We start from the raw sequence: 11,890 nt of genomic DNA, 5'->3' as shown, positions 1-11,890 counted from the left end.
GGAAATTACCATCTCTTTTTCTGGAATTTTTTCTAAACACAATGTTACCCCCTTGTACTGGTCATTGCCCCCAAGTGTGCTAGGTAGTGACTTAGACAAATAATGGTTTTAAAGGACCATTCTCTCATTTCTCTCCTTTTCATTTTGGTGAAGGAATATGGGTCTAGAATGAATCTTGAAATCTTGATCTTGCATTTTGAAAACAAAAATTATTTTGATGTGAATCTGAAACAATTTGCTTTTGAAATCTTGCAACTCCTTGGTTATTTTCTTTCTTGTAAAAGAGATTATGTGCTCTTGTGTTTGGCAATGAGGTCTTCGGTTAAAATACATCATGAGGTGACCTTTTGTTGTTTTTTTTTGTTGTTTTTTTTTTTTTGTTTTTTTTTTTAGGTTTTCAAAGTGAAGGGCTCGAGAAAAAAGCTCGAGGTTTTGTTTGAGAAAAACTTGTCTCTTTTTGAACATTCATCTTTATCAGCATGAATAATAATGAGTAGTTTATTCTTGATGTCATGAAAAGTATTCTTTGCATTTTGAGAGCATTGTTTATTGTTCTAGGTTGCTTGCTTGCTTGATTAGAAAGGACTTTTACATGCATGTAATGTAGGCTGTGGTTCTTGGTTTATGAAAGAAAAGGATTCATAAGGCTCAAAGAGTGTTTCAGGGTTTCAAAGACCGAGGATCACTATCAACAGTTTGTCTCGTGACGTCATTCACATTTTCTTTTGCCACTCTTCTTTGATTTGCTGCTTCTTCTTTTTTATCGCTTTGCTAGGGCATACTCCTTTTATCTTGGATGCCACTTTTTCTAGTGATTTGGGCATGCCCCCTAGCATTTGAGTTTCTTGAGCTCTTATGCCTTTTTGGCTTTCTCACAGCTTTTTCTCTTTTCTCATTGAAATTTTCTCTTGCCCCCCAGTGTGGGGTATGATCCTAGTCGGGATTTGTTTTCATGAAAGAAAAATTATTCAGGCTCAAAAAGGGAATCGCAAGGGATGTACTTATTTCAGAAAGTGAAAGGAATAACAAAGATGGCCTTTCCTCATTTCAAGCGCAAGCCACTATGATCAATAAACTTTGACCTTATCTAGTGTGATAGTTTGGTCTTTGCAAAGATGCATTTCAAGGGTTATGAGCAACAAGTTCACTACATACCATTATTCATACATTTAAAAACAACATGATTCAAGAGTCATGGGGTAAGGGTGTTTATTCATTTCTTTTTTATATAATTTAGTCACCTCAATGATAGAGTTGCTTGATTCACTTGTCATTCTACAAGTAGAATGTTAAAAATATGGTTTTGAATAAACATCAAATTATTTTCGGAATCAAAATGCAAGATCAATTTTTTTTCAAAACTCCAATAGGGAAACTGATTTTGGTAAAAGAGATGAATTGCGTCTATTGAGATCGTGCGAGGTCGTAAAAGGTTTTTTTTTTTTTTTTTTTGCAGGCACCCTCTTCAAACAATATGCAAAGAGAAATCATTGGCCCAAACTTATTTATTGATTTGATAAAGACTTATACATCATGGATAGTATTTCTTTACAGAATCTGAGTTCACAGGCCTAACTACGTCTTCCCCATCCATTCTTGTTAGCATCAACGCCCCTCCTGAAAATGCCTTCTTCACTATATATGGTCCTTCATAATTGGGCGCCCATTTACTGCGATCTTCTCCAGGTAGTGACAGAATTTTCCTCAATACTAAATCTCCTTCTTTGAACTCTCTTGGCCGAACTTTTCGGTCATATGCCTTGGCCATCCTTCTTTGATACAACTGGTGGTGACAAATTGCTGCTAACCTTCTCTCGCTGATCATATTTAGCTGCTCATATCGTATCTTAACCCACTCAGTCTCCTCGAGTCCAGATTCCATGAGGACTCTTAAAGATGGAATTTCTACTTCCAATGGTACCATTGCCTCCATTCCATATACTAAAGAGTATGGTGTAGCCCCGGTTGATGTCCTCACTGCTATTCGATATGCATGGAGAGCATAAGGAAGCCAATCATGCCAATCTTTGTAAGTAATCACCATTTTCTGAACAATCTTCTTTATATTTTTATTAGCAGCTTCTACGGCGCCGTTCATTTTAGGTCTGTAAGGGGATGAGTTGGAATGCTTGATCTTCCACTTTGTGCATAGCTCTGCTATCATCTTTCCATTGAAGTTTTGAGCATTATCAGTCACCACTCTCTCGGGTACACCGTATCTACAGATTAGATCTTTCTCGATGAACCGTTTGACCACTTTCTGAGTCACATGGGCATATGAGCAGGCCTCTACCCATTTGGTAAAGTAATCAATCGCTACAAGGATAAAACAATGTCCGTTACTGGCTTTTGGATTAATAGGCCCAATCACATCTATTCCCCACATTGCAAAGGGCCAAGAAGACACCATGTTAAATAAAGGTGTAGGGGGCGCATTGATTTTGTCACTATACACTTGACATTTGTGGCACCTTCGGACAAAATTTATGCAATCTTTCTCCATGGTCAGCCAAAAGTAACCTGCTCTTTGCAACTGCCTAGCCATCATGTGTCCGTTTGCATGGGTAGCACAAATTCCACCATGTACTTCTTGTAGGGCCTTGTTAGCTTCCAGATCACCCAGACATCTCAGCAAAGTCCCATCAAATGACCTTTTATACAAAATCTCTCCATCTATATAGTATTCCATAGCCATTCTTCTCAAGGTCCTTTTATCTGTCTTCGAGGCTCCCGACGGGTACTCTTGATGTTGAATGAATCTTTTTATATCCGTGTACCATGGGTCTCTATCCGTTTCTTCTTCTATTGAACAACAATGAGAGGGAGAATTTCTGATCTCGATGTTTACAGGCTGAATTTTGGCACCACAATCAATTACAGCCATAGAAGCTAAAGTAGCTAACGCATCGGCAAACTGATTTTTGTCTCTTCCCAAATGAGTAAATTCTATTTCATCAAAGCTTTCAGCCAATTTGGAGAGGTATTCCTGGTATGGTCTCAATTTTTCATCCCTTGTCTGCCATTCACCTTTTACCTGACAGATTATTAGCATTGAGTCTCCATATACTTCTAACTTCCCTACCTTCATCTCTAATGCAGCTTCCAATCCGTGGATGCAAGCTTCATACTCAGCTGTGTTGTTTGTACAATTAAAGTGCAGCTTTATCGAGATAGGATATTGCTTTTCTTCTGGGGAAATTATCACAGCACCTGCCCCGTTGCCCGATACATTTACTGCGCCGTCAAAATACATGGCCCACCAACCACTCTTCTCTTCCTTATCCATTACTAGCACATCTTCATCAGGAAAGTCGAAGTTCAATGGCTCATAATCCTCAATAGCATTATCGGTTAAATGATCAGCAATTGCGTTTCCTTTTACTGATTTTCTTGTCATATAGATGATGTCATACTCAGCCAGCAGTACTTGCCATCTAGCTATTCTACTCGACATGTATGGCTTTTCAAAGATATACTTCAGTGTGTCCATTCTTGAGATCAACCAGGTAGTGTAATATAACATATATTGTCGCAGCCTTTTCGCACTCCACACTAGACTACAACATAATTTCTCTACCATACTGTAACGGGATTCACACTCGGTGAACTTCTTACTCAAATAGTAGATGGCTTGCTCCTTTCTTCATGATTCATTCTGTTGCCCTAACACACAACCCATAGCTGATTCGGTCACAGTTAAATATAGGATGAGTGGCCTTCCGTGCACGGGCGGTACCAACAATGGTGGTTTTTGTAAGTACTGCTTGATCTTATCAAAAGCTTTTTGGCAATTTTCGTCCCATGATCCAGGATTCTTCTTTCGGAGTAATCGAAAAATTGGTTCACACGTGACTGTAAGTTGTGAGATAAAACGGGCAATATAGTTCAAGCGCCCTAAAAAGCCTCGAACTTCTCTTTCAGTCTTTGGAGCGGGCATGTCTTGTATGGCTTTTACTTTGTCGGGGTCCACTTCTATGCCTTTATTACTTACCACAAATCCTAATAATTTGCCTGATTTCACCCCGAATGTACACTTTGCAGGATTCAATTTCAACTGATATTTTCTCAACCTCTCGAATAATTTCCTCAGAGCTGGGATGTGGCTTTCTTCATCTTTGGACTTTGCGATCATGTCATCCACGTAGACCTCAATTTCCTTGTGCATCATATCATGAAAAAGTGCTACCATTGCCCTTTGGTATGTTGCTCCAGCATTCTTTAATCCGAATGGCATCACTTTATAACAGTAAGTTCCCCATGGGGTGATAAATGTCGTCTTTCTCTTATCTGCTTCAGCCATTTTAATCTGATTATATCCGGAGAAACCATCCATGAAAGAGTAAGTGGAACTCTTAGCAGCATTGTCCACCAACACGTCTATATGAGGTAATGGGAAGTCATCCTTCGGGCTTGCTCTATTCAAATCCTGAAAATCCACGCACACCCTGATTTTGTTGTCCTTCTTGGGAACCGCCACAATGTTAGACACCCATTCAGAATATTCTACTACTTCTAAGAAACCTGCATCCCACTGTCTTGTTATCTCTTCTTTTACTTTGAGCAATACATCAGGTCTTGTCCTTCTTAGCTTCTGTTTGACTGACCGGCAACCCTCAATCAAAGGTAACCTATGCACTACTATTTCAGTATCCAAACCGGGCATGTCAGCGTATGACCACGCAAAAACATCCACATACTCCCGCAAAAGGGCGACCAACTCACCCCTCATATCTGTAGTGATCAACATCCCTATTTTCAACTCCTTTTTGTCATGCTCGGTACTTACATTTATTAATTCTAATTCCTCTTTTGCAGGCTCCCATGCATGTTCGGATTGTTTTATAAGCTTCTGGAACTCCTCAATGTCATCTTCACCAGCTTCTTCCTCATCCGTTGAAGTTATAGTTTTATCAAAATTAGGCCAATTATTCTCAATGCAATGGGTTTGTAAGTTTATCGTTGTCCCGCTTTCAGATTCCCTGAAAGCGGAAAGTGCCTTTGTTATAAGTGCATAATGGAAAAGGTGAAACTAGAAGGCATGATGAAGGAAAAACAAAGCATGATCTCATTAAAACTTGAAATGATAGAAGGGCTCAAAACAAAATCTTGTTACCAATATCTTGAGCCACGATTATTGGCAACGCAAATTTATTCAAACAAAATGCAGCAAAACAAGAAAAGCAAGCAATCAACAAATGTTTACTTTTTAAAGATAATTGGGACTTCTTGAATTTCCCAATTGTTCAACTCTTCCCCTTCAGCTAATCTTCTCACAAACTCAGGTAGACCATCCTCTAGAGCACTCACAGTCAGTTGGGGTAGTTCTTCATAGGGGCTTTTTTCATCTTCCAAACCTCCTTGAGGTTCTTGTTTGTTGATCTCTTCCATATAGTGGATGGTAGCACTGTTAAATTCTTTGCTCATCCTCTCAATTTCACCTCCAACATTGATCACTTGTACAGGCCGTGGGAATGTTATGTGGATTGGAGGGATCTGGATTTGGCCCCCCTTAGGCTCCCTTCCTTCGATTCGAGCCATTCTCCTTTCTCTTTTAGACTCGGCCACTCTCTTGAAATCTTCCTTTCTAGGTTTAAAACCTAAACCGAACCTCTGATCGGCGCATTTCATCTTTATTATGTTGATCCTTTCGGGCATTCCTGTGATAGGGTCATATTGGAATGGCAGCCCGTGTTTCAGAAAATATTTAGCAGCCATCCTTGCAGCCTCGAAAATCTCTGGTTTCCTTCGCACCGTATTCTCAGGTACCCATTCAGCATTTACTACCTCAAATGCATGTAGGTTTCCGTCCTTACTCTCTTCAGCCTCTATATAAGGAATCGACACGTTTCTCACCATGGTTAAAGCTTTTTCGGCCCTTACTGTCACCAAGTTCCCATTGATGATAAATTTAACCCGTTGGTGTAATGAAGATGCAACGGCTCGTGCTGCATGAATCCAAGGTCTTCCTAACAACATGCTGTATGTGGGATGAATATCCATCACTTGTAAAGTAACTTGGAATGGCTGGGGGCCAATTACAAGCTCAACATCGATATTTCCCATAATCGGCCTTGGCGAACCATCATATGCTCTAGCTGTCATGGTACTTGGCTTCATATGAGAGGCATCAATTGGCATTTTATCGAGCACATGCCTTGGCAACACATTCAAAGCGGAACCGTTATCTATCAGCACCTTGGCGATCACACAATCCTTACATTTCACAGTGATATATAATGGTTTATTGTGACCAGTTCCTTCATGATCTAGTTCATCATCTGTGAAATAGAGATAGTTAGTGGCTTGAATCCTTCCCACCAAATGTTCTATAGAATCCTGTGTGATATCTTGAGGAACATATGCCTCGTTAAGGACCTTCTGGAGAATGTTTCTATGCAACTCTGAACTCAAAACTAATGATAGTAGAGAGATTCTAGCAGGGGTCTTTTTCAACTGGTCCACCACACTGTATTCACTGTGCTTCATTAGCTTCAAGAACTCGTTAGCCTCCTCATCGCTCACTGGTTTATTGACCTCATCTATCTTGGCCAACTCCACCACATTCTTTCCTTTTACCCTCCTTTGGTCTTCTAGCTCTTCAGGAGTATAACACCTTCCACTTCGGGTTAACCCCCCAACTTCAGCATGAAGAGTAGGAGCCGGTCTCGTGGTATGGAAAGAATAACCATAATTATAAGGTATGGCATTATAATTTCCACTAACCGTGCTCGTAGGTCTAGCCAAAATCATTCTTGGGGGTCCTCCCTCCGTTGGTTGATATCTACAAACTTCAATTTTCTTGTCGAAACCAGTCATGGTTCCTACTAGGTTTTCTTCAAGCACTCCAATCCTCAACACTCCCAATGTCATCATGTCTTCTACTTTCACCCGAAACTCTTTACAAGAGTTTACATGGTGTCCCATATGCTGATGATACTCACAATATTCACCCTTATGCTCTGCGGCTTGCTTTTTGATGGGTGTTTGGAGGTACCTAGTTTGCTCCAATATTTTGTACAATCTCTCCATTGACAACTTTAAGACATTAGTACCCCTCTCTTATTCTTCCAAAGCATTCACCCCTCCACTTCCAGAAGCATGGTGTGGTAGCGGGTTAGATTTTACGTTCGGAAAATCATCAAAGGAAATCCAACCCGCTTTGATGAGTTGGAGGATTCTCCTTTTGAAAGCCAAACAACCATCAATATTATGGCATGTGATACCAGCATGGTACTCACATTTCTGGTCTGGTCGGTACCATTGAGGAAAAGGTGGTTGCAAGGGTGTTAAAGGAACAGGTGTTACTTGGCCAATGCTGAGCAATCTTTGATACATCTCACTAAGAGGTATGGGAAGTGGGGGCAGTTCTTCTTGGTTTGCAGGGAAGTTTCTGGGTGGGTGAAATGTGTTCCTTTGGTGGTACGGGATATTTTGGATATTTGTTTGGTTTTTTAGATAAGGCGAAGTGAAATTTATGTTGGATGTGGGAGGAATGGTCATGAGTGGCTTGAAGTTGTGCTTTCTTCCCTTACCTTCTCTTTCGACGTTGTGGACATCAACTTCCTTCTTGCGTCCAACAAAACCCCTTTTTTCACTTGGATCTGTGATCCTACCCATTCGAATGGCTTGTTCGATTCGTTCAGCTATAACAACCAAATCAGAGAAGCTTTGTGCAGCACTTCCCACCAAGTACTCAAAGTACGGTGCTTTAAAAGTATTGGAGAACAAACCTATCATTTCCTTCTCCAATAGGGGCGGATTAACTTGTGCCGCCGTTTCGCGCCACCTTTGTGCATACTCCCTTACAGATTCCTTATGACCTTTCTCCAACGAATGCAAGCTTGATCTATCAGGGGCTATGTCCATATTGAATTTATATTGCCTAATAAAGGCATCAACTAGGTCTTTCCATCCCCTCACCTTGGTGTTGTCCAAACGCATGTACCAAGTGAGAGCGACATCGCTCAAACTATCCTGGAAGAAATGGATCAACAACTTCTCATCTTGTACTACTTCAGCCATCTTATTGCAGTATGACTTAAGGTGGGTTATTGGACATTGAGTTCCAGTGTATTTAATGAATTCTGGCACCCTAAACTTCTTAGGAATGACTACGTTAGGTACCAAACACATCTCGGCGGCTTTCACCGAGTCATACAAATGATTTCCCTCAACTGCCCTCATCCTCTCCTCTAGGGCAGTCAATTTCTCCAAACCTTCAGCTCCTATCATTTTGTCCTTATGAGACCCCTCTAAGGTTAACTCATCAGCATGAGGAATCCCCATCGGGTATATAGGCTGAGTCGGGAAATGCGTAGCATATTGGGGCTCATGCGAAGATCCACTTGCCCCCATGTTTGGTAGGTTGAAGAACGTCGGAGGCGTCGGTGGTATCTGAGCGGTAAATGCTGGTTGGGAGGATGTCCCTTCCCCTGACTTAGATCTCAAGGCTTGTTCGAGTAAGCTAGTAAGCCTAGCGACATCTTCCTTCAGACCGTTCAGCTCCTTCTGATATTGGGCATCCAACTGAGTTCTTTCTTCATTTTCCATTTTTTTCCGCAACCGTGTGTTATGAGTGTGTTTTAATGGGGGACCTATATTTCACCTGGTGTGCAGCATTATGACAGTTCATAAGTGTATGTTTAAAAAAATGCATGAATGTGAATGAAACATATTGGGCATGGATTATTTCGTGGGAGGGTGACATAATAAACCGTTATTCTTTGGATGTGTGGTCAGATCTACATCTGATACTTATTGCAATGCCGAGAGGAGATCTGTTTAACCTTTTACCATCTGAGCTTTCAGCCTTGTATACACATTTTGAATAATAAATAAAGGTCTCCGCCTTTTTATTTAACCCATAAAAACTTTCATTACAACAAATGATTCATCTTAATCTACTACAGGGGGAAAGGCACTACCTCTATTAGCTATAGCTTTTAGAAACATATCGGTGTTATTCATGCTCCTTCGATACTTCGCGATGTCCCCTCCAACTTGACGAGCCTCCACTCTTAGCCAATGAGCCTCAGCCGCAGCTCGGTCAATTTGCTCTTGAAATTCCCTTATTCTTTCAGTATGGATCAGGTTATTTCTGGATAGAGAATTATTAGCAGTATCTAATATTTGAATGTGACTCTCCATCATTTTCTGACTTTCTAGCAATTGCTCGGTCTTTGCTTCTCCCTTTGCCAACTTTGTCCTCAATGCTTTTGCTTCAATTTTAACACTATTGAGTTCAGTTCTCACATTCTGGGTGGCTTTGACTACCTTCATAGTTTTAACCAACTCCAATTCAACATCTTTTAACTGGCTCTTAAGTTCTTTTATATCTGTTAAACGCTTGCTTGACACCGCTTGAGTTTTGACGGCCAATTCCTCCCAATAATGGGCCTTCTCCACCTGAAGCGTCTTCTCCTCATTGATGACTTTTAGGGATTCCAAGTCGTTCATTGCTTTCATCCGATCTCGGCCCAACGAGTCCTTTTCTTCCTCAGCCAATTTCCTCATAGCTTTTTCTTCGGCTAATTGATGCTCCAATGATAGTCTCAAATCTTCCTTCGTTTTAAGCTCGGCTTGCAATAGTTTTACTTGCTCTCTTAGTTCTTCTTCACAACTCACCCTCTTTCTTCGGGTGCCCACGGATTCTGAAGTTTCTACCATGTCGGAGACTCTTCTGTCACGCCATTCGGGATACTTTTCACTAACTGTGGGATTCCTTGATCCATTCTCCTTCTTTATCAACAACAAAGAGTTCCAATCCTGTTTAATGCTTTCTAACATTTCCATGGCGGCCCCTTTATAGACCCCGGTAAATTGAGCCATGTCAATTGTCCTAGGAACACTTTGTATGCCCCCAAGCTGCCTTGCCACTAAATCAGGTGCGTAACTGACGTAACCCGTTACTCCAATTAATGGTACCCAAGGCTTTTCTCCACAACTCATCAAGCTTGTCATATTTCTCATCCAATGAGCTTTCCAATTAAAAATGCTTAATGGAAGCCTTTGCAATTTTACTCTCCAATCATCCTCCGAAAAGCTGTCCCATTCTTTTGATACAAACAATTCGAGTGGCTTTTGGTCAAACCACCAGAAATTATTAAATATTGGCGTCTCCGTTTCTATATGGCTTACCAACCAGATGAATAGTAAAGAGACACAACACCTCATGGAACCTTTACCCGTTTTCTTGCAATGACTAAGAGATAGGAAGGTTTCAGCCAAAATCGCAGCACACGGGTTGATCTTTGTCTTTTCATATTCCACAAACAAATTGGCAGCTTCTAAACTGATAATTCCTGTAGTAGAGGGACACAGAACTAAACCAAATATTCCCAAATCCAATATTCTATGTCTTTCTAATTTAACATCCGGGTTAGCTTTTTTAGCGATCAGCAACTCCTCTAGTCGTTTCCATCTAAGACCCCCAGAGTTATCTTTCTCTCTATATGGTATTAACTAAGGAATCCCTAGCAATTTGGCAAGCTCATCCATGGTGTCGTCAATTCTCTAGCGGAAGTACACTTTGTAGGCATATTCAGGGAATTCAATCAACAAACTATACTCTTCAATGGTAGGTGTCATGTCGACATTTCGGAAAGTAAAACAACGGTAATCAGGATCCCAAAAATGTATCATGGCTTTTATAACTGATGGCAAAACTGGCACCTTCAAAAGGTGCAAAATCCTCCCATACTTCATAGCAAATTCTGCTTCATCTATCTGATACTTAGTGAGTGAAAACAATCTGCTAGTGTCATTTATTATGCACCTGACATCTTTGAGTAGCGGTGTCCCACTGGTATTTGGTCTAGGGCAGTCTCCCTTGGTCATTTGCAAGGATTCAGATTCGAGTCCATACTCAACAGTGGTTACCTCTCGAATAATGGTCATTATGTCACCCGAAAGTCCTGTAATGAAAATGCTTAAATGTTATGCTTATCTTAGTGAAATTATACAGGGACCAACCTAAAGAATATGTTCTAGTCATTAAATATATCTGGGTAGTTTGGCTATCTAGTCTCAAAGGTCTTTCGCATGCTCAGTGATCGCCCTCGAAAGGTTGATATGAGGTTTACAAGCAGCGTGAAGATAGAGGCCCTGAGTAAAATCAGTTTGGCATATCAACCACTATCGAGCAAACAAATCATGCAAGAGTTGGATAGTTTCGCGAGCCTTACCCAGGCTAAAGCCATTGGGGTGCCGTTACTCCTCCACTTATCTTAAAGTTGGTACCACATGTATATAAAAAACGAACTTGAATGATGTTCATATTAACATATATGCGTGATAAATATGAATAATTATGCATGCTAAAACAGTAAAAAGAACAAAAATAATAAAAATAATAAAATAAAATAAGAATAAAATAAAATACACAAGAATACGTAATAAATAATAAATAAATAAATAAATAAATAAAAAACTTGATAAACACCAACAACATAAAAAAACATATTTAACAATAAGAAAACAAAAAAAACAAAGCTTAGTCCTAGGTCCCCAGTGGAGTCGCCATTCTGTCGCACCCGACATCGCGGCGGCCCTAAAAATAATTTCTAATTTAAGGAAAAAGAACAGATTTCTAGCATCTTGTTCTTTTAGGGAAAAAAAATGTTTTGTTTGGGGAGTCGCCACCTAGTATTATGGTCACTAGGAACCCTAACTGATCAACAGAGATTCTATAGTTCGGGACTGATTACGTAAAAGGGAAGATATTCCATGGATAAAATCTCTCCTTGATGAACTAGGTCTCACGTTACGTGAACCACCTCTCCTGCTTTGTGATAATGTTGGAGCCACTCAGCTTAGTCTCAATCCTATTCTACATTCCAGAATGAAACATATCGCTATTGACCTTCACTTTGTTTGTGACTTTGTCCATCGT

General features: G+C 40.3%; 1 pseudogene; it reads right to left on the bottom strand.

The window, feature by feature from the left end:
* Positions 1-374: 374 nt before the first annotated feature.
* LOC133705221 (uncharacterized) lies at positions 375-8,550 on the bottom strand (annotated as a pseudogene).
* Between the last annotated feature and the right edge of the window lie 3,340 nt (positions 8,551-11,890).

The sequence above is a fragment of the Populus nigra genome, chromosome 10 (genome assembly GCF_951802175.1).
Source record: "Populus nigra chromosome 10, ddPopNigr1.1, whole genome shotgun sequence".
Classification (NCBI taxonomy): Eukaryota; Viridiplantae; Streptophyta; class Magnoliopsida; order Malpighiales; family Salicaceae; genus Populus; species Populus nigra.
The sequence above is the reverse complement of the archived record's forward strand: the minus strand, read 5'-3'. Positions and strand labels throughout refer to the sequence as shown.